The sequence below is a fragment of the Hemitrygon akajei genome, chromosome 8 (assembly GCF_048418815.1).
Source record: "Hemitrygon akajei chromosome 8, sHemAka1.3, whole genome shotgun sequence".
Classification (NCBI taxonomy): Eukaryota; Metazoa; Chordata; class Chondrichthyes; order Myliobatiformes; family Dasyatidae; genus Hemitrygon; species Hemitrygon akajei.
Window position 1 is genome coordinate 60,014,240 of NC_133131.1, and position 17,925 is coordinate 60,032,164.

The window sequence follows — 17,925 nt, forward strand, 5'->3', positions numbered from 1 at the left end:
GTAGGCGAGGGTGAAATTGAAGAGGCCAAAAAAAGAGTGTCCAACGGGCTTGGCGTGAGTTATAGGGCATTTAGCTGTTTGGATGTATGCCAGGTTCTGATAGTATTCTAGACGATGTTCTGCTCCTTTAAGCCAGTGCCCCCACTCCTGCAAGGCGAGTTTGGCTGCCAGCAACTCCCAGTTCCCAACATCGTATTTCCGTTCAGCGGGGGATAGATGATGCGAGAAGAAGATGCAGGGATGAAGCTTTTGGTCTGGGACGGAGCGTTGAGAGAGGACCGCTCTACCCCAGAGTTGGAGGTGTCTATTTACACAATGAACCGGCGAAATGGGTCAGATTGGGCCAGGATGGGAGCGGAGGTGAAACGCCTCTTTAGCACAGAGAAGGCTGAGTCCGCTTCAGGAGTCCAGTGGAAAGGGGTCGCCGGAGAGGTCAGCAAACTATTAGCTTCTGCCTTAAATAGACCAACAGACTTGTCAGGCAAGAGTTCCCTGTACAGAAGCTATGCTGGTTTTGACTTATTTTATCATTAGTCTCCTTGTACTACAAAACCTCTTCTGTTATAATAGACTCCAACACTTTGCCAGCCACGGAGGTCAGGCTAACTGGACGAAATTTACTAAATTAGGACTCTAGGATGTAGTCCATCTGGTCCAGGTGACTTATCCACTTTAAGAACCTGAGCTTGACTAGCACATTTTCCATTGTAATAGCAATGGCACTCACTCCTGTTCCGTGACACTCATGGATCTCTGGCACACTTACCTGTATACTGCCCGCCGCTTGACTTTCGCGTTGCTGGTGAAATCTAGCAACGCTCTGTGTCAAGATAAGTGTTGTCTGCCGCTTGCATTTCCGTTTGCTGTTCAGCTCTAGCAACGTTCCGTGTCAAGACAAGTAATGCCTGCCGCGTGTCTCCTGTTTTCCGTTCAGCTCCAGCAAGACCATGTGTCAAAATAAGTTTTGCCTGCTTCCTGCTTTTCCGTTCACCCTCCTATTTGCCTTTCAGTTCCAGCCACGCTCACACCCCCATCTGCATCCTAACTCTATCTCCGTGCCAGTGTCCTGTGTTTGGGATCGCCAGTCTATTGCAATAGAACAGTCTAGTTACCATGGATCTTCCACAGAGAAGACGGATGCAAAGTACCTATCAAGTTCATCTACCATCTCTTCCCCATTTGTACCTCATGAGCATCATTTTCCAGTAGTCCAATATAAACCCTCGCCTCCCTTTCGCATTTTCTATGTCATAATTCACCTTTCCCCTTATAGCTTTCTTTTTTTTTAATTTGCCTGTTGTTGGATGTTAAAATCTATCCAATTATCTAACTTCCTGCTCACTTTTGCTACATTATAAACACATTCCTTGGCTTTTATACAGTCCTTAATTATTTCTGCAGGACATATCTATCTTGTACGTTATGAACAATTTCCAGAATCGTCAGCCATTTTTGCTCTGGTGTCATCCCCACCAGTATCCTTCTCCAATCCACGTGGGGAATCAGCTCTCTCATGCCTTTGCAATTCCCTTTATTCCATTGTGATACTACACGTGTGACCGATGCTTCTCCCTCACAGACTGCAGTTAGGAATTCAATCATATTATGATCACTACCTTCTAATGGTTCCTTCACATTAACCTCCCTAATAAGATCTGGGTTATGATACAACACCCAACCTAAGATAGCGGTTCCCCGAGTGAGCTCATCCATCATCTGCTCTAAAAAGCCATTTCGTAAGCATTCAATAGATTCCTTCTCTTGCGATCTCACAACTATCTGACTTTCCCAATCCTCCTGCAGACTGAAGTCACCCACTATAATTCTGTCATTAAATATGTTACATAAATGCCAGACATACAGGACTAACTGGGGCAGAAGTGAGGATAAATGCTTTTACCAAGGAAGAAGCTGTTTTGGAAATTAAAAGGCCTGGAGGGAGATAAGGCTCCTGGACCAGACGGTGAACACCCCAGCGTTCATAAAGAGGTAGCTGAAGAGATTGTAAAAACATTAGAGTCATAGAACACTACAGCACAAGAAGATGCCTTTTGACCAACCTAGTCCGTGCCAAAGCATTAATCTGCCGAGTTACAACAGCTTCCACCAGGACCACAGCCCTCCATATCCTTCTTATCTATGGGCCTAAGCAAATTTCTCTTAAAGATTGAAATCGTCCCTGTCACTTGCTCTGGCAGCTCATTGCACACTCTCCCCGCCTCTGAATGAAGGAGTTCCCCCTTAGTTTTCTTTTAAAGTAATGAGTAATTATCTATCAGGAATCATTAGATACTGGAACGGTTCTGGCGGACTAGATAGTTGCAAATGTCAGACCACACTTTAAGGAGAGTGGGAGGCAGAAGAAAGAAAATCATAGGACAGATACTGTGACCTCAATGCTCAAGAAGATGTTAGAGTGTATTAAGGGTGCGGTTTTTTTGGGGGGTACTGTAATTGGGGACGCATGATGAAGTAGGCCAAAGTCAACAGGATTCCTTTAGAGGAAATCAAGTCTGACAAACCTGACGGGAGACAGACAAGTGGGTCACAGTCAGGAGGGAGAAGGGGAAGAGTCAAGTACTAGAGAGGACTCTTGTGGCTGTACCCCTTGACAATAATTAAGTACCCCTTTTGTGTACTGTTGGTTGGGACAGCCTACCTGGGGGAAGTGGCAGTTGCCATACCTCTGGCACAGAGTCTGGCCCTGTGGCTCAGAAGGGTAGGGAAAGGAAAAGAAAGGCAGTAGTGAATAGGGACTCTTTTGTTAGGGGGTCAGACAGGCGACTCTGAGGACACAAGAAAGAAACTCGGATGGTAGTTTGCCTCGGGTGTTTCAGATCGTGTCCAAGATATCCTAGAGTGGGAGGGAGAACAGCCAGATATCGTGGTACATATTGGTACCAATGACATAGGTAGGAAAATGGAAGAGGTCCTGAAAAAAAAAAGAATGCAGTGAGTTGGGAAAGAAGTTGAGAAGCACGACCGGAAAGGTAGTAATCTCGGGATTACTACCTGTACCACTCGACAGTGAGAATAAGAGTAGAATGAGGTGCATGATAAATGCGTGGCTGAGGGATTGGAGCAGGGGGCAGGGATTCCGATTTCTGGATCATTGGGACATCTTTTGGGGCAGTTGTGACCTGTACAAAAAGGACGAGTTGCACTTGAATCCCAGAGGGACCAATATCCTGGCGGGGCGGTTTGCTAAGGCTACTTGGGAGAGTTTAAACTAGAATTGTTTGTGGGGTGGGAAGAGACTGGGGAAGAGGCGGTTTGGATCAAAAATAGAGAAAGCTTGTAGGCAGTGCGAGAGGGAAGATAGGCAGGTGATAGAGAAGGGACACTCAGACTGACGGTTTGAGATGTCTCTATTTTAACACAAGGAGTGTTGTGGAACAAAGCAGATGAGCTTAGAGTGTGGATCAGTACTTGGACTTATGATATGGTTGCCATTACAGAGACTTGGATGGATCATGGACAGAATTGGTTAATTCAAGTGCCGGGTTTTAGATGTTTCAGAAAAGACAAGGAGGGAGGGAAAAGAGGTGGGAGCGTGGCACTGTTGATCAGAGATAATGTCATGGCTGCAGAACAGGTGAACGCCATGGAGGGGTTGTCTACGGGGTCTCTGTAGGTGGAGGTTAGGAACAGGAAGGGTATCGATAATTTTTCTGGGTGTTTTTACTGGCCGCCCAGTGGTAAGAGGGATATTGAAGAGCAGAAAGGGAAACACATCCTTAAAAAGTGTAATACTAACAGAGTTGTCATGATGGGAGATTTTAATTTCCCAGATATCGATGAACGGGCAGACGGAACGGGTCAACCAAGACCTGCAGGCGATACTACGTTGTGTAAAGGCAAACGACCCGTCGACCTAGAGCGACCACCTCCCGTGGGTTGAGTACGCCCACAACTCTCTGGTGAGCTCTACCATTGGTAGGTTTCCATTCCCTCCGCTGTTCTCCACGAAGGGAGAGGAGATTGCGGTACCGTCGGTTTGGGACCATACTGATCGGCGCCTTAAGATTTGGGAGGAAACACGCACGGCCCTACTCAGATCAACAAATCGAAATAAGAAGACAGTCGACCGACACCGGACTCCGGTATCGGAGTACCAACCTGGGCAGATGGTGTGGCTTTCCTCCAAGGACATCCCTCTCAAAAACGAGCATAGGAAACTCGCCCCTCGCTTCCTGGGACCATTCAAGATTGAGAGGGTTATCAATCCCACAGCGGTCCGCCTAAAGCTGCCAAGGTCCGTGCACATTCACCAAACTTCTCATGTGTCTCAGTTAAAGTCATTTTCCGTCAGCCCCTCGTGTCCTCCAGCGGAGACTCCCTCACCTGCCCGTATCATCGACAACCATCCGGCGTACACCGTCCGACGACTACTTGATGTGCGCCGCCGGGGCAGATGTCTTCAATACCTGGTGGACTGGGAAGAGTACGGTCCAGAAGAGTGTCCCTGGGTCTCCCGCTCCTTCATTTTAGACCCTTCCCTCATCCAGGACTTTCATCGGGACCATCCAGACAGGCCTGGAGGATCGCCGGGAAGCTCCCGTTGGGGGGGGGGGGGTGGTACTGTCATGGTCCTTTCTAGCACCTTGCTATTTACCGCAGAAATTGGGCCTCAACCTAACCAGTTCCCCTCCACCACCTCTCTTCTCTGTTTAGTGGAACTTGCACTCACTCTAAATAATTTCTCCTTTGGCTCCTCCCACTTCCTTCAAACAGAAGGGCAGCATTATGGGTCTCAGCGATGCCTGCCTGCTTATCAGCAGCAGTCTATGTACCAAGACTACACTGATGATCCCGCACTTTTGTGGTCCCCACTTTTCCGACGTCACTTCAACGACTGCATTAATGCTGCTTCCTGAAATCATGCTGAACACGTTCACTTTTTCCAATTTGCCTCCATCTTTCACACTGCACTCAAACTAACCTGATCCATTTTCGGCAAACCCTTTCCCTTTCCGGATCCCACTTTCTCTTTCTACGGAGACAGATTATCCACCAATATCTATTGGAAACCCACAGACTCTCAGGGATACCTGGACTGTACCTCGTCCCACCCTGTTACTTATAACAACCCAATCTCTTCACTCAATTTCCCCCGCCTCTGCCGCAGCTGCTCTCGGGATGAGACTTTTCATTCTTTAACGAAGATATCCGTCTTTATTAAAGAAAGGGGTTACTATTCCTCCACCATTAATACTGCTATCAACAACATCACTTCCATTTCACGCATGTCTGCACTTACCCCATCCTCCGAACACTCTACTAGGGATAAGGTCCCCCTTGTCGTCACCTACTACCCACTCACCAGCCTCCAGAATTCTCAGAAACTTCCGCCAACTCCAACGGGATTTCATCAGCAAGCACATTTCTCCCTTCACATGCCCCACTTTCTGCTTTCCTAAGTGATCGTTCGCTATACAAATCCATCTTCCATTCGTCCCTCCCCACTGATCTCCCTCCTGGTACTTATCCTTGTTAGCGGAAAAGTGCTACACATGCACCTACACTTCCTCCCTGACTACGATTCAGGGCCCTATAAACAGTCCTTTCATGTGAGAGGACATTTCACCTTTGAGTCTGCTGGTGTCATATATTGTTTTCTGTGTTCATGTTGTCGCCTCCAGTGAGACACAACGTAGATTGGTAAACTGCTTTGCTGAGCACTCATGCTCCATCTGCCAGAAATGGCGGCTTCTCCCAGTTCCCAAGATAATTACACTTAAAGTACCATTCCGATATCTGAAGCGTACACATCTAGGTTGGAGGAACAACAACCCATACTCTGTTTTAGTAGCCACCAACCTGAAGGGATGAACACCGATGTCTCTAACTTCCCGTAATTCCCCCACATTCCCGCATCACTTTTCCTTCTCTCACCTTATCGCCTTAGCCGCCCATCTCCGCCCGCTAGTGCTCCACCCCTCTTTTCTTTCTTTCATGGCTTGCTGTCTTCTGTTAGATTCCGCCTTCTCCAGCACTGTATCTCTTTCACCAATGAACTTCCCAGTTCTTTACTTCATCATTAACCCTCCTGAATTCACTTATCACCTCATGTTTCTCTCACCCCTCCCCCACCCTTTAAATCTACTCCTCAGCTTTTTTTTTCCTCCCGTCCTGTTGAAGGATTTCGTCCCGAAACATCGGCTGTTCTCTTATCCATAGATATTGCCTGGCATGTTGAGTTACATAGAAACATAGAAATCCTGCGGCAAAATGCAGGTGCTTCAGCCCACAATGTTGTGCCAAACATATACTTACTTTAGAAATTACCTCGGGTTACCCATTGCCCTCTATTCCTCCAAGCTCCATGTACATATACAGCACTCATTCAAAAGACCCTACTGTATTAGGCTCGACCGCCGTTGCCGGCAGCCCATTCTACGCTCTCACCGCACTCTGCCTAAAGAACTTTCCGCTGACATCTCCTCAGTGCCTACATCCAAGCACCTCAAAACTATATCCTCTTGTCTTAGCCATTTACGCCCGGGGGGGGGGGGGGTCCTCTGACTACCGCACGATAAATGCCTTTCATCATCTTATGCACCTCTATCAGCTCATCTCCCATCCTCCATCGCTCCAAAGAGAGAAGGCCAAGTCAAACTATTCTCACAAAGCATGCTCCCCAATCCAGAAAACATATTCTTCAATCTCCTCTGCACCCTGTCTATAGATTCCGCATAACGTCCTATGGTAAGTTGACCGAAACTGAGCACAGTAGTCCAAGTGGGGTCTGACCACTGTCATATATAGCCAGAACATGACCTCTTCGCTCTTGAACTTAATCCCATGATAAATGAAAGCCAATTCACCGTATTCCTTCCTAACCAAACAATCAACTGCATAACACTTTTTTGTCGCATGGATTTGGACCAAAAGATCCCTCTGACCCTCCAGACTGCCAAAAGTCTTTCTAGTTCTACTGTATTCTGTCATCATATTTAGTCTGCCAAAATGAACGACCTCACATTTATCTGGGTTCGCGAGAACGATCCTGGAATAAAACAGCTCAAATAAAAGGAGCGGCTTGTGGCTCTGAAACTCTGCTCGTCGGAATTTAGAAGAACCCTATCAAATATTGAAAGTTCAGATGGACTGGATGTGAAGAGGATGTCAGTCTAGTTTATCTGATATCCGACTTTGATATTGAGCCCGTTCGCCCGGGACGTGGTGATGACATGTGGTGAACGATCTCCTTCTGCCTCTCTATCTAAGTTCTTTTGGTTGTGATGGCCGAGTGATTAGGGCGACAAACATTTCGATTGAAGTAAACCGATGTTCACGTCATTTCCTAAGAAGTGTCTCAGTCTGTTCAAAGCAACTATGTAACTATGAAACTAGATTTCTTTTGTTAGATTTATTGAGCTTTAAAGCTTGTTTTTCGAATTCATTGCCAATTCTGTCGGATGAGTGACCCTGGTCACTCTTGACATTCCACAGACATTGGACGTGAATCTGTAATTAAAATCATTGTTTTGTAGAACTCCTGCTCCCAGCATCATCCACGCTCAGCTTCTCCTAGTCCAGGAATTGTTGATTTATTCCCGCGCCGTCCGTGAGGTGAACTGTTTATAGAAAAATTGGCAATTCATGCCCTCTCAAGGACGCTGGTGCTCCAGCAGCTTTTGCTCTGCAAATCACTGTCAGCTGGGAAATGGTATACTGTCTGGAAGCGAGATCCCCCTGCTGCCGTCTCCATTCACTCTGTGAAAGCACTGCATCTGCGGCTTCATTTCATCTTCCTTGCGCTGGAATATGCGGGTTTCAGGAAGCACGGTACTTGGAACTAATCTGACTTTATCCGGTCCGACTCGGATGCCGAGCCTCATTTGATATGGGATCTGTGACCATTGAGTTGAGGTCTGAAATGACGCATGAGCAGGTCAGCAACCCGTGACGTTAATCGGAAATTTCTCGTCACTGACGCCCCCGAACGCCGTTTGCTTTTCAGGCTGGAGTGTGGCGTTATGTTTTGTGCATATATTCGCATCGTGCTCCGTGGCCCCAAATTCTTTAGCCGGCACAAACGGTCTTAAATACAAAACTGGGACGAGGAGTTAAACGTGACTGAAAGTAATCAGATCAGTGATGTATGCGTGCCACGACTGCACCGCTCCGCTCCGTGAATGTATTTAAGATTGGGACAAATATTAACAGATATATGCCATTGATTGGCAAAGACATATGATCTAACAGTAAACTACCATTTCTTGTCAATGTCGTTAATTCCATATTATTTATAGAGGTTTTTTTTTTCACTCAGTTTAACGTGCACTGATTTCTGCGCAGGGAGTGCGGGGAGAAAGCGAGTTGGGGAACGGAATATGAAACGCTGATCAGACAGAATGGTAGAACAGGTTTGATGGACCCAGCAGCCTGCACCACATCCAGCTTCTTGCGGTTCAATGTATATATTTTTAGTCTAGAGATAGAAAGAGGGAGTGGAGAGTTTTACTTCAAAATCTGCTCCCTTGTATCACAAACATATCTCCGTGAAGAGCGCATGCGTTAAATGTATGAGCGGTTGAGGATTCTTGGCATATCCAGACTGATGACTGAGGATTTTGAACTGTTCCTTGAGAGACTCTAACGCAACTTATAATGGATCCGGGCTGTGAATTTAAATTGATTGCTGCAGACGTAGTATCCGGCAGGGACAACACACCTTGAGTATTGCACGCAGACTTTATTCCTCAAGTTCACGGCTCCAGCACACAACTCCGCGAATTGGTTAGCTTCACCGACAGGCAACTGCATGGACGGCGCTTAATTGAGTTGAAACATCTCTGTTACCACAAACAACAGCATTTCAGGACCGTTGTCAAAACCTGTCCCAGCCAAGCTGTTCTGGAGTTATTGTGATCCATAATTCGTCAACTATTAGATCACTTCATGTATACTTCTGCATTGGAGATTTGTAACTACGAAGAAATTAAAAGAACAACACACACACACACACACACTGCACCTGATGTGTCCAGTTCAGTTCCACAGAGAGACAAAGTGAGATGCCAGTCTTTGAATATTTGGGAATTCCAAAATGTAATCAAAATTCAAAGTTCCAAGTTAAATTTATTATCAGAGCACATATATGTCCTAACAAACAATCCTGTGATTATTTTCCTGCGGGAATACTCCACAAATTTCTAGAAAAATAATGTAAAAAGGATCAGTGAAAAACAAACTGGGCAAATATAAGTAAACAGCAATAAATAACGAGCTAAAGAGTCCTGAAAGTGTGATAGCTGTTTATTCGATTATACCAACGAAGTTGACAAGATCTCGGGATTAAATAAATTCGCTTGTTAAACTGAGAGTGAAAACATCACAGGATGTAAAGACAACACCGTAGGAAATTGTGTCTTTCGGGTCATCTCGTCTGCAGCTGAGCCGGTGTACGTTGTTCGACCCATTGATGCTTGTCCAAATGAACAGACCAGAACCTCTGGTTAGGCCACACTTGGAGTATTGTGTCCAGTTCCGGTCGCCTCCCCATAGGAAGGATGTGGAAGCATTAGAAAGGGTACAGAGAAGATTTACCAGGACGCTGCCTGGTTTAGAGTGTATGCATTATGATCAGAGATTAAAGGAGCTAGAGCATTACTCTCTGGAGAGAAGGAGGATGAGAGGAGACATGAGAGAGGTATACAAGTTATTAAGAGGAATAGATAGAGTGGAGAGCCAGCGCCTCTTCCCCAGGGCACCACTGCTCAATGCAAGAGACATGGCTTTAAGGCAAGGAGTGGGAAATTCAAGGGGGATATTAGAGGAATTTTTTACTCAGAAAGTGGTTGGTGCGTGGAATGCACTGCCTGAGTCAATGGTGGAGTGCATACGCTGGTGAAATTTAAGAGACTACTGGACAGGTAAATGGAAGAATTTAAGGTGGAGGGTAATATGAGAGGCAGGGTTTAAGGGTCGGCACAACATTGTGGGCCGAAGGGCTTGTACTGTGCTGTATTGTTCTATATTCTATTTTCTATGAAACAAAAAGAGAAATCGCAGCAAAGCAACAGCGGAATGTAAACAGAATGTGAGACAGCAGGGGCACTGAAATTGCGTACATACAGTAGATACTGCAAAACATAGCCATTATTATCCTGTCGGGAACGAGGCTTTCAAATGAGTCGGAGCACAGACAGCATAGAGGTAATAACGGCATAAGACAGGATGTCGGAAACATGGACATTGGCTGCCACGGGGTGATCCCGAATTTTCTGGTAGGTGCTCCACGAAGCTGTCGCGCAAACTACGTCAGTCTCTTCCACTTACAACAGACCACTACCGGTGGGAGCCCAATTCCGTTCTGGTTCCCGTTCCCATTCCGACATGTCAGCCCATGGCCACCTCGACTGACGCGATGAGGACACACTCATGTTTGAGGAACAACAACTTATACTTCGTCCGGGTAGCCTCCAACCTGATGGCATGATCATCCGATGTTTCGATCTATGGGTTATTGCCCCCTCCTTCCTCTTCACCAGTCCCCATTCTGTTATCCTTTATTTTACCCCTCTCTGTTATTACTTATCACTTATCTGCCCATCACCTCCATAATTTTCTTTTAACTATTCCCTTTCTTCCATGGCCTTCTATTATCTCCTGTCATTTTCCTACGTCTCTAGACTTGTGTCTCTTTCACCAATCAAATTCCCAGTTCTTTGCTTCGCCCATCCCCTCTGCGGGTTCTCCTACCTCGTACTTCTTCCTCCTCTCCCCTCCCACATTCTTAGTCTGATTTTTTATCTCTTTGTTACAGTTCTGATGAAGCATCTGGGCTCGAAACGTCGAATGTACTCTTTTTCATAATTCGAGGGATAGAGTTTAAGAGTCGCGAGGTAATGATGCAGCTCTATAAAACTCTGGTTAGGCCACGCTTGGAGTACTGTGTCCAGTTCTGGTCACCTCATTATAGGAAGGATGTGGAAGCACTGGAAAGGGTACTGAGGAGATTTAGCAGATGTTGTCTGGTTTCTAGAGTATGCAACATGATCCGAGATTACGGGTGCTAGGGCTTTACTCTTTGGAGAGAAGGAAGATGAGGGGAGACATGTTAGAGGTATACAACATATTAAGAGGAATAGACAGAGTGGACAGCCAACGCCTCTTCTCCAGTGTACCACTGCTAAATACAAGAGGACATGGCTTTAAGGCAAGGGATGGAAATTTCAAGGGGGATATTAGTGAAAATTGTTGTACTCAGAGAGTGGTTGATGAGTCGAATGCACTGCCTGAGTCAGTGGTGGAGGCAGATACACTCGTGAAATTTAAGAGGCTACGGGGCTGGTATAGCGAGGAATTTATGGTAGATCGTTATATGGGAGGAGGGTTTAAGGGTCGGCACAACATTGTGGGCCGAAGGGCCTTATTCTGCTGTACTATTCAATGTTCTATGTTGTTTCCTGGTTTGCCACTATAGCCCTTGATAAATGGGTGAACAATATTGGCTCATCTGTAGTTCCCTGCCTCAGCATGTGTAATTAATAATAGACTACAAAGATCCCTGTGAAAGTCCCAGCCATCTGCAATCTTGCCTCATTCATTCAGTTACCTGGACTTGTCCACCTTCGTGTTCTTTGAGAGTCCCAATGCTCCCAGCAGCTTGTTAGCAATGCGCGTGGAATATCAGCGTATCCTTCCGCTGCTTATTTCTCCCATCACTTTCTGTTTGTTGAATACTGATGTGAAATACTCATTTGGTGATTTGGTCACTTAATCCGGCTCCAGATATATTTTTACTCCTCCATGTCTACATTCCTGCTTTCGCCGTAGTGACCCTTCTGTTTTTAATGTATGTACAAGGGTTTCTCTCCAGGCTTGCTCAGCAAAATCATTCACTCTCCCTTACCATCATTCAGCACTGCAGATTATCTGATTACTTTGCATATTGCTGCAAATTCATCAAAAACATTGTCTAATTTTCACTTTCTAAACTTCCTTATCGTTCCTTTTCATTTTGACTCCATTTGCAACATCTCTGATCATGCAATGTTCTTAGATCTAGATCCCTGTCTTTCCCCCTGACATAAACCTTTTGAATTTTGAAACACTCAGCTTTAAATAACTCTCACTGGTCAGGTCTGAGTTACAGCTGCTCCCGGTCTTTGCTGTCCCCAGGTCCTGCCTAACATAGTTCTTATTACCTTGCAACACCCATAAAATGCTGGAGGAACTCAGCATCTATAGAAAATAGTAAACTGACAACATTTCTGGCTGAGGCCCTTTGACAGGACTGGAAAAAAATAGATGCCAGGTCAGGATAAAACGATGGTGTAAGATGACCATGAAGTACAAGGTGGTAGGTGATCATCAACTAGCCCTTAGAAAAGCAAACTCCCCCAAGACTCAAGATTGTGTCCTTCGTTGAGGATGACTGTTATCAAAATTGTCTCCACACATTTTCTGTGTTTAAAAGTTAACCTCAGGCATCCGAACCCCCTACACTTTTCTCCAATCACCTCAGAATTATGCGTCCTTGTTTTAGCGACATCCACTTTGGGAAGCATTCCCTAGATGTCCCCTGATTTGATGTCTCCTAACATTTTTATACCTCCATCGTCAAAGCTCATCCAGCTTCCTGCAAAGAGAAAATCCCTATCTTAATCCACCTATCCTCACAAGTTATTTTCTGTTAAGTTCAATGTTGAAAGTAAACCGATTGTCAAAGTGCAAACGTTACCATATATATTTTGTTGCGTGCATGCACAATAAATAAAAAGAAACACAAAGGAATCATAAAAAACCTGTACACAGCAAAGACTGGCAAAACACCAATGTAGAAAAGACAACAAGGAAAATAAATTGTGTAAGTGAACAAAAAGCAAAGCTAAATGATAATAAATATGCAGTAACTATCAAGAAGATGAGCTGATGATTCCCTGTATGTGAATTAATTGTTGCGCTGAGTGACATTATCCCCTCTGCTTCCAAATCCTGAATGTTGAGACGTAATAGCTATTCCTGAACCTGGTGCGGTGGGACCTGCTGCTCCTGTATCTCCTTCTTGAGGGCAGCATGGGGTAGAGAGGGTCGCATGAATGATGGACGTAATGGTACTTTGTCTTCAATTGTAAAAAGGTTGCATTCGCATACTGGGAGATAGTACAATTTGGCTGTGAGAAGGAAAATCTACAGGTATAAAAGGAGAGGAAATAGGTGAAGAAAGGACGGATTATGACGGGAGCAGGAGCGGCTGATAGAGACGAAAATATACTCCAAGATCAGGCAGTTTTATCATACCGGGAAGCAGGGGTAACAGTGTCGCCTTAAACTTCAATTTAACAGGGCAGGACGTGAGGCGCAAAAGAGATGTCTCTGGGGTGGCGAGGCCAGTGATGCCGTCGAGATCAACTGTAAACCGTTGTTTTGTAACTCTGAGGCAACACACACAAAACGGGAGAAGAGTTAAAAGCTGACAGGAGTATGATGAACGGTCTAGGCCGGAAAGGCCGATAGTTTTGTTTTCCATAAATGATGCCTGGCCTGCTGAGTTCCTCCAGCATTTTCTGTGAGGAAAAGAGTAACCAGTCGACGTTTCGGGGCGCCCGTTCATCAGGATCTGATTATATGTGTGTTGTTTTGTATTTCGAGCGAATACAGATTTTCTCGTGTTTGATTTGTAACTCTGTTCATCACATTAATTCCATTTACCTGAAAGTGGGGGGATAGAACAGAGAGCATGAAGACAGCTGAATTGTAATATTTACAGCATTTATATCGAATGTTTCATGAGTTTCAAAATCCGATTCAGCGGGTATTTCACCGCATTCTTCAGTTCCTTTCGGAATTTGCTCTGAGTCAGGGCGTAAATACACGTGTTGGTGCAGGAGCTGAGAATCTGCAGCATTCCCGATGTGTGTTCTGTGCTGTAATGGGGATCATTGACAGAAACAACAACATTCATTGAAATTCGTCTATAGATATAAAATACCACCAGTGTTCCCCACAACAATATGAAACTACCGGTTATGCTGAAGAGCAAAACGATGGATTTGCGTCGGTTCTCCATCTCCCGGTCCTTGTCATTCTCTCCACTCTTTTGTCCCCGGAGCCCCCTGCGGGCTCGACTGGCCGCTAGAATCCGCCTAACAGTCAGAATATTGAACAGCAAAATCAGAAAGAATGGGGCACAAGGGGTTAAAATGCGATGAAACATTTCAAATGTCGCCCATAAGGGAGAGTTTGTGAAGCTCGGTATAGTAACACAATTCCAGGGTACACCATCGATTATTTCGCTAGGCCCGAATACAAAGCCCCAGGGGACACTCTCCGAACAGGCCAGGACACTCACTGTCCCCATAACCACAGCCGCCGTACTCTCTGTGCAATATTTTGTTTTCAGCTTCTCACAGCAAATAGCCATAAATCGATCGCCGGAGAAAGCCACAGTCAGCCAGACTGAGGTCGCAGTGCTCGCATAAATCAACCATGCACAGAATCTGCACACAGGAGTGATAGACAGGAATGATCGTGGGAAATAAATCAGAGCAGTCCACCACAGCAGCGAATCGGAGATAACGACCAGGAGATCTCCCATTGACATTCCCAACAGATAGCGAGTGACACATATGGAGAGACCGCACTTTCCCCGGGACAGTATCACAATCGCCACCAAGTTCGCTGGAAGAGAGACATGGAACAGCAAGTTGAGAAAATACTGAGCAGAAGCCAATGCAGCAGTTTGAAGGGGTCCTGTAATATTTGCACTTTATTGTTACATTTAGCGTTCGGAGGGTCGAGAGAGGGCGCGGAGCTGGCGGAGACAGAGAAGGAGTTTACACAGTAAAATAAATTCAAAATGATCTGAATACAGATTCCTTATTGATGATCGAAATTTGAAGTGGTAGCAGAAAGCTAAAACTGGGTAACTACCTCCTCAGGATCAATAATGGATGGAACATTTTGTATCGGCAACTTCCGCGTCTCGTCTGGATGAATTGAATAAATCCGAACCCTGATGGTGGAATTCTTCCATCATCATCTTCCATGGCGCCCTCTGTCAGCGACAGGACAGACGAAGGATGGAACAAAAACAGGAAATGCTGGAAACACTCAACCCGGCAAAACTGAATATGCAGGAAACAGCTGAAGTATTTCTCCTCAAACTGTTCTCAGTGATACCCCTGACACGAGTGTTAACTGGTTTCACTTTTCATACAAGCTGCTTGGGTCTCAGTGTTTACAGCATTCCCTTGTTTGTTTCCTATTCCATCATTTGCTTTACATCACTGACTTTACAACAAAACATTGACTGATACCAACAGATACAGCTCAGTCTGACACAACCTAACAGACATATATGACGCCTCCCACTGTATCCATCACAGGGAAGCAGGGGAGAGGAATCCAACGTCCAGCAGAAAACTCGGTGCCGTAGTCAGATGTCTGTGTCAAATGTAGATGTAGCAGAATACAATTCACAGTATTGCTAGCTATGAAGGACCACGTCGGTTGTGTTAATTGACTCAGCATCGACTTCTTTGTGTTTTCCATTATCTGCTTTATATTCAGTCATATCGCAGACATTTACTAAAAATCCACAAATGTTTCCAGTTATAACACGGAACCCCTCACATTTGCTAAAGTGTTACTGCGGACGCTGGTTTGATTGTTGCTCCTAAGTAGACGATCACACACATTCAAATGCGGAACATCAATTGGCATGAGCTCCGAGGTCTGTATAAACACAATATTTGCAAATGTAATGCAAGACCAAAAGCAGAGATCCGGGCATTCCGTTATTGATCACAAACCGCTGAAGAACGCTGCCTGACCCTCTCAGTCGTAAAGAAAGCAGTCGATTCGCTGAATTCCTGCAACGGTTTGTTTTTAGATAGAAATCCCAGCATCTATGGTCCCGGTGTTTCCAATCCTTTTCTGAAATGCGGAATACCGGGACTGGAATGTGAGAACTGAGATTAAACTTCAACATCCACCCAAGGCAGATGACACTGCGGCTTGGGAATTCTAAAGGCTGAAATAAAAGGATAGTAAACGTCTTCTACCCGCCAGATGACTGGATACACCATTTCAGTGCGAATCTGTAATTTCTGTTGCGCCTGAATACACAGCTCCGGCAGACAGCTGATGCATTCCAAGCGGCCGTGATTTATACAGAGGAACTGTCTCCAAAGATGCACCCCACTAACTTACTTAGTTAAAGTTGTTTGAACAAACACATCAATTCAATATCATTGTATCTTTTGCAAATAATGGGGCGATTGGAGACAAATACATAAAAACTCTTTGGCATTATTTGAGCAGCATCTCTGGTGGAAATTGGCCGGTAGATTTACTTCCAAAGACTGAGCTTTATCAAGAAGCAGCTACACTTACAGAGTTCATCTTTTTGTTGGCTAGTTATTCATCTGTGAACGGATACCAGCGACACTGACTGATCCCTACCAATGTCCCTGAATTTTCCCATTTTGGACAGTTCTTCCTGGTGACACTCACACTCACAGACACGCACACACAGACATAAACAAATGCACAAATATATTTCTATGTTCTTGTGACTGTCCTGTTTTACATACTATTTATTATAAGTTATATACAATTGCACATTGCACATTTAGACAGAGACATAACGTAAAGATTATTTACCTCTCATGTATATGAAGGATATAAGTGATGAAGTCAGTACAATTCGAAATACACAAACAGAGATTCGCATAAAGATACAATAGAGAGACGAGATCAGGATGGAAACGATAAAGTAAGCGCATTGCTAATGCACAAACACCAGAAAATCTGAAGATGTTGTCAATCCAGGCCAACACAAGGAACTCCGCTGATTTCTCCAGCATTTTGAGTGTCAAGTTGCTGATGTACTAGTCTTTTACTGGGTATCCCATGTTACGTACCCGTGGGTAGCTTGTACTTGCCACCTGACAGTGGAGTTGAAGCTATTCTGGACTTAAGGTAGCGGTCTTGTGATGGTGGAGTGACGTCATTTTCACGCCAGTACAGGTCATGTTTTGAAATTTAAGAACAGGTTACATAAAGCTTGTAACTTAGCCAAGGAAAATTTAAAATTGGCTCAAGATAAAATGAAAACATGGTATGAAAAAGAAGCTATGATGAGGATGTTTAAGCCTGGAGATAAGGTGCTGGTTCATTTCCCAGTGCAAACGAATCCTTTACAAGCTAGATTTCATGGTCCTTCTGAAATTGCGTCTAAAATCAATGATGTGGATTACGTGATAAAAACTCCAGATCGTAGAAGGCCAACACAGCTTTGCCATATAAATATGATAAAACCATATTATGAGAAACAATCTGATACTGTGACTGTTTTGGTTAATGATAATGAATTTGATTTAACTCGGAACATGATAGATGATTCATCTGAATTCCATTCTAAATCCAACAATGTTTCTGTCAGGTTAACAAATTCAACCATTCTAGAAAATATTGATGAGAAACTAGCACAATTACAGCCAGAGCATAAACAGCAGATGAAGAAATTATTTTTTAAATATAAGGATTTGTTTCCAGACGTTCCGAGAAAGTCTACTATAGCTTCACATGATGCAGATGTTGGAGATGCCAAACCCACTAAACAACGCCCATATAGGATGAACATAGAAAAATGTGAACTTGCTGAGAAAGAAATTCAATATATGTTAGAGAATAATATTATTAGACCTTCTAACTGGAATTAGCGTTGACCCTGTGTTATGGTGCCAAAACCAGATGGTAGAATTAGGTTTTGTACGGACTATAGGAAGGTAAATGCTGTAACGAGAACAGGTGCATATCCAATTCCTAGAGTAGATGATTGTGTAGATAAAGTTGGAAAAGCAAAGCTCCTTAAAAAGATTGATTTATTGAAAGGGTATTGGTGAGTTCCACTGACGGACAGAGGTAGAGATATTTCTGTATTTGTAAATCCATCTGGGTTATATG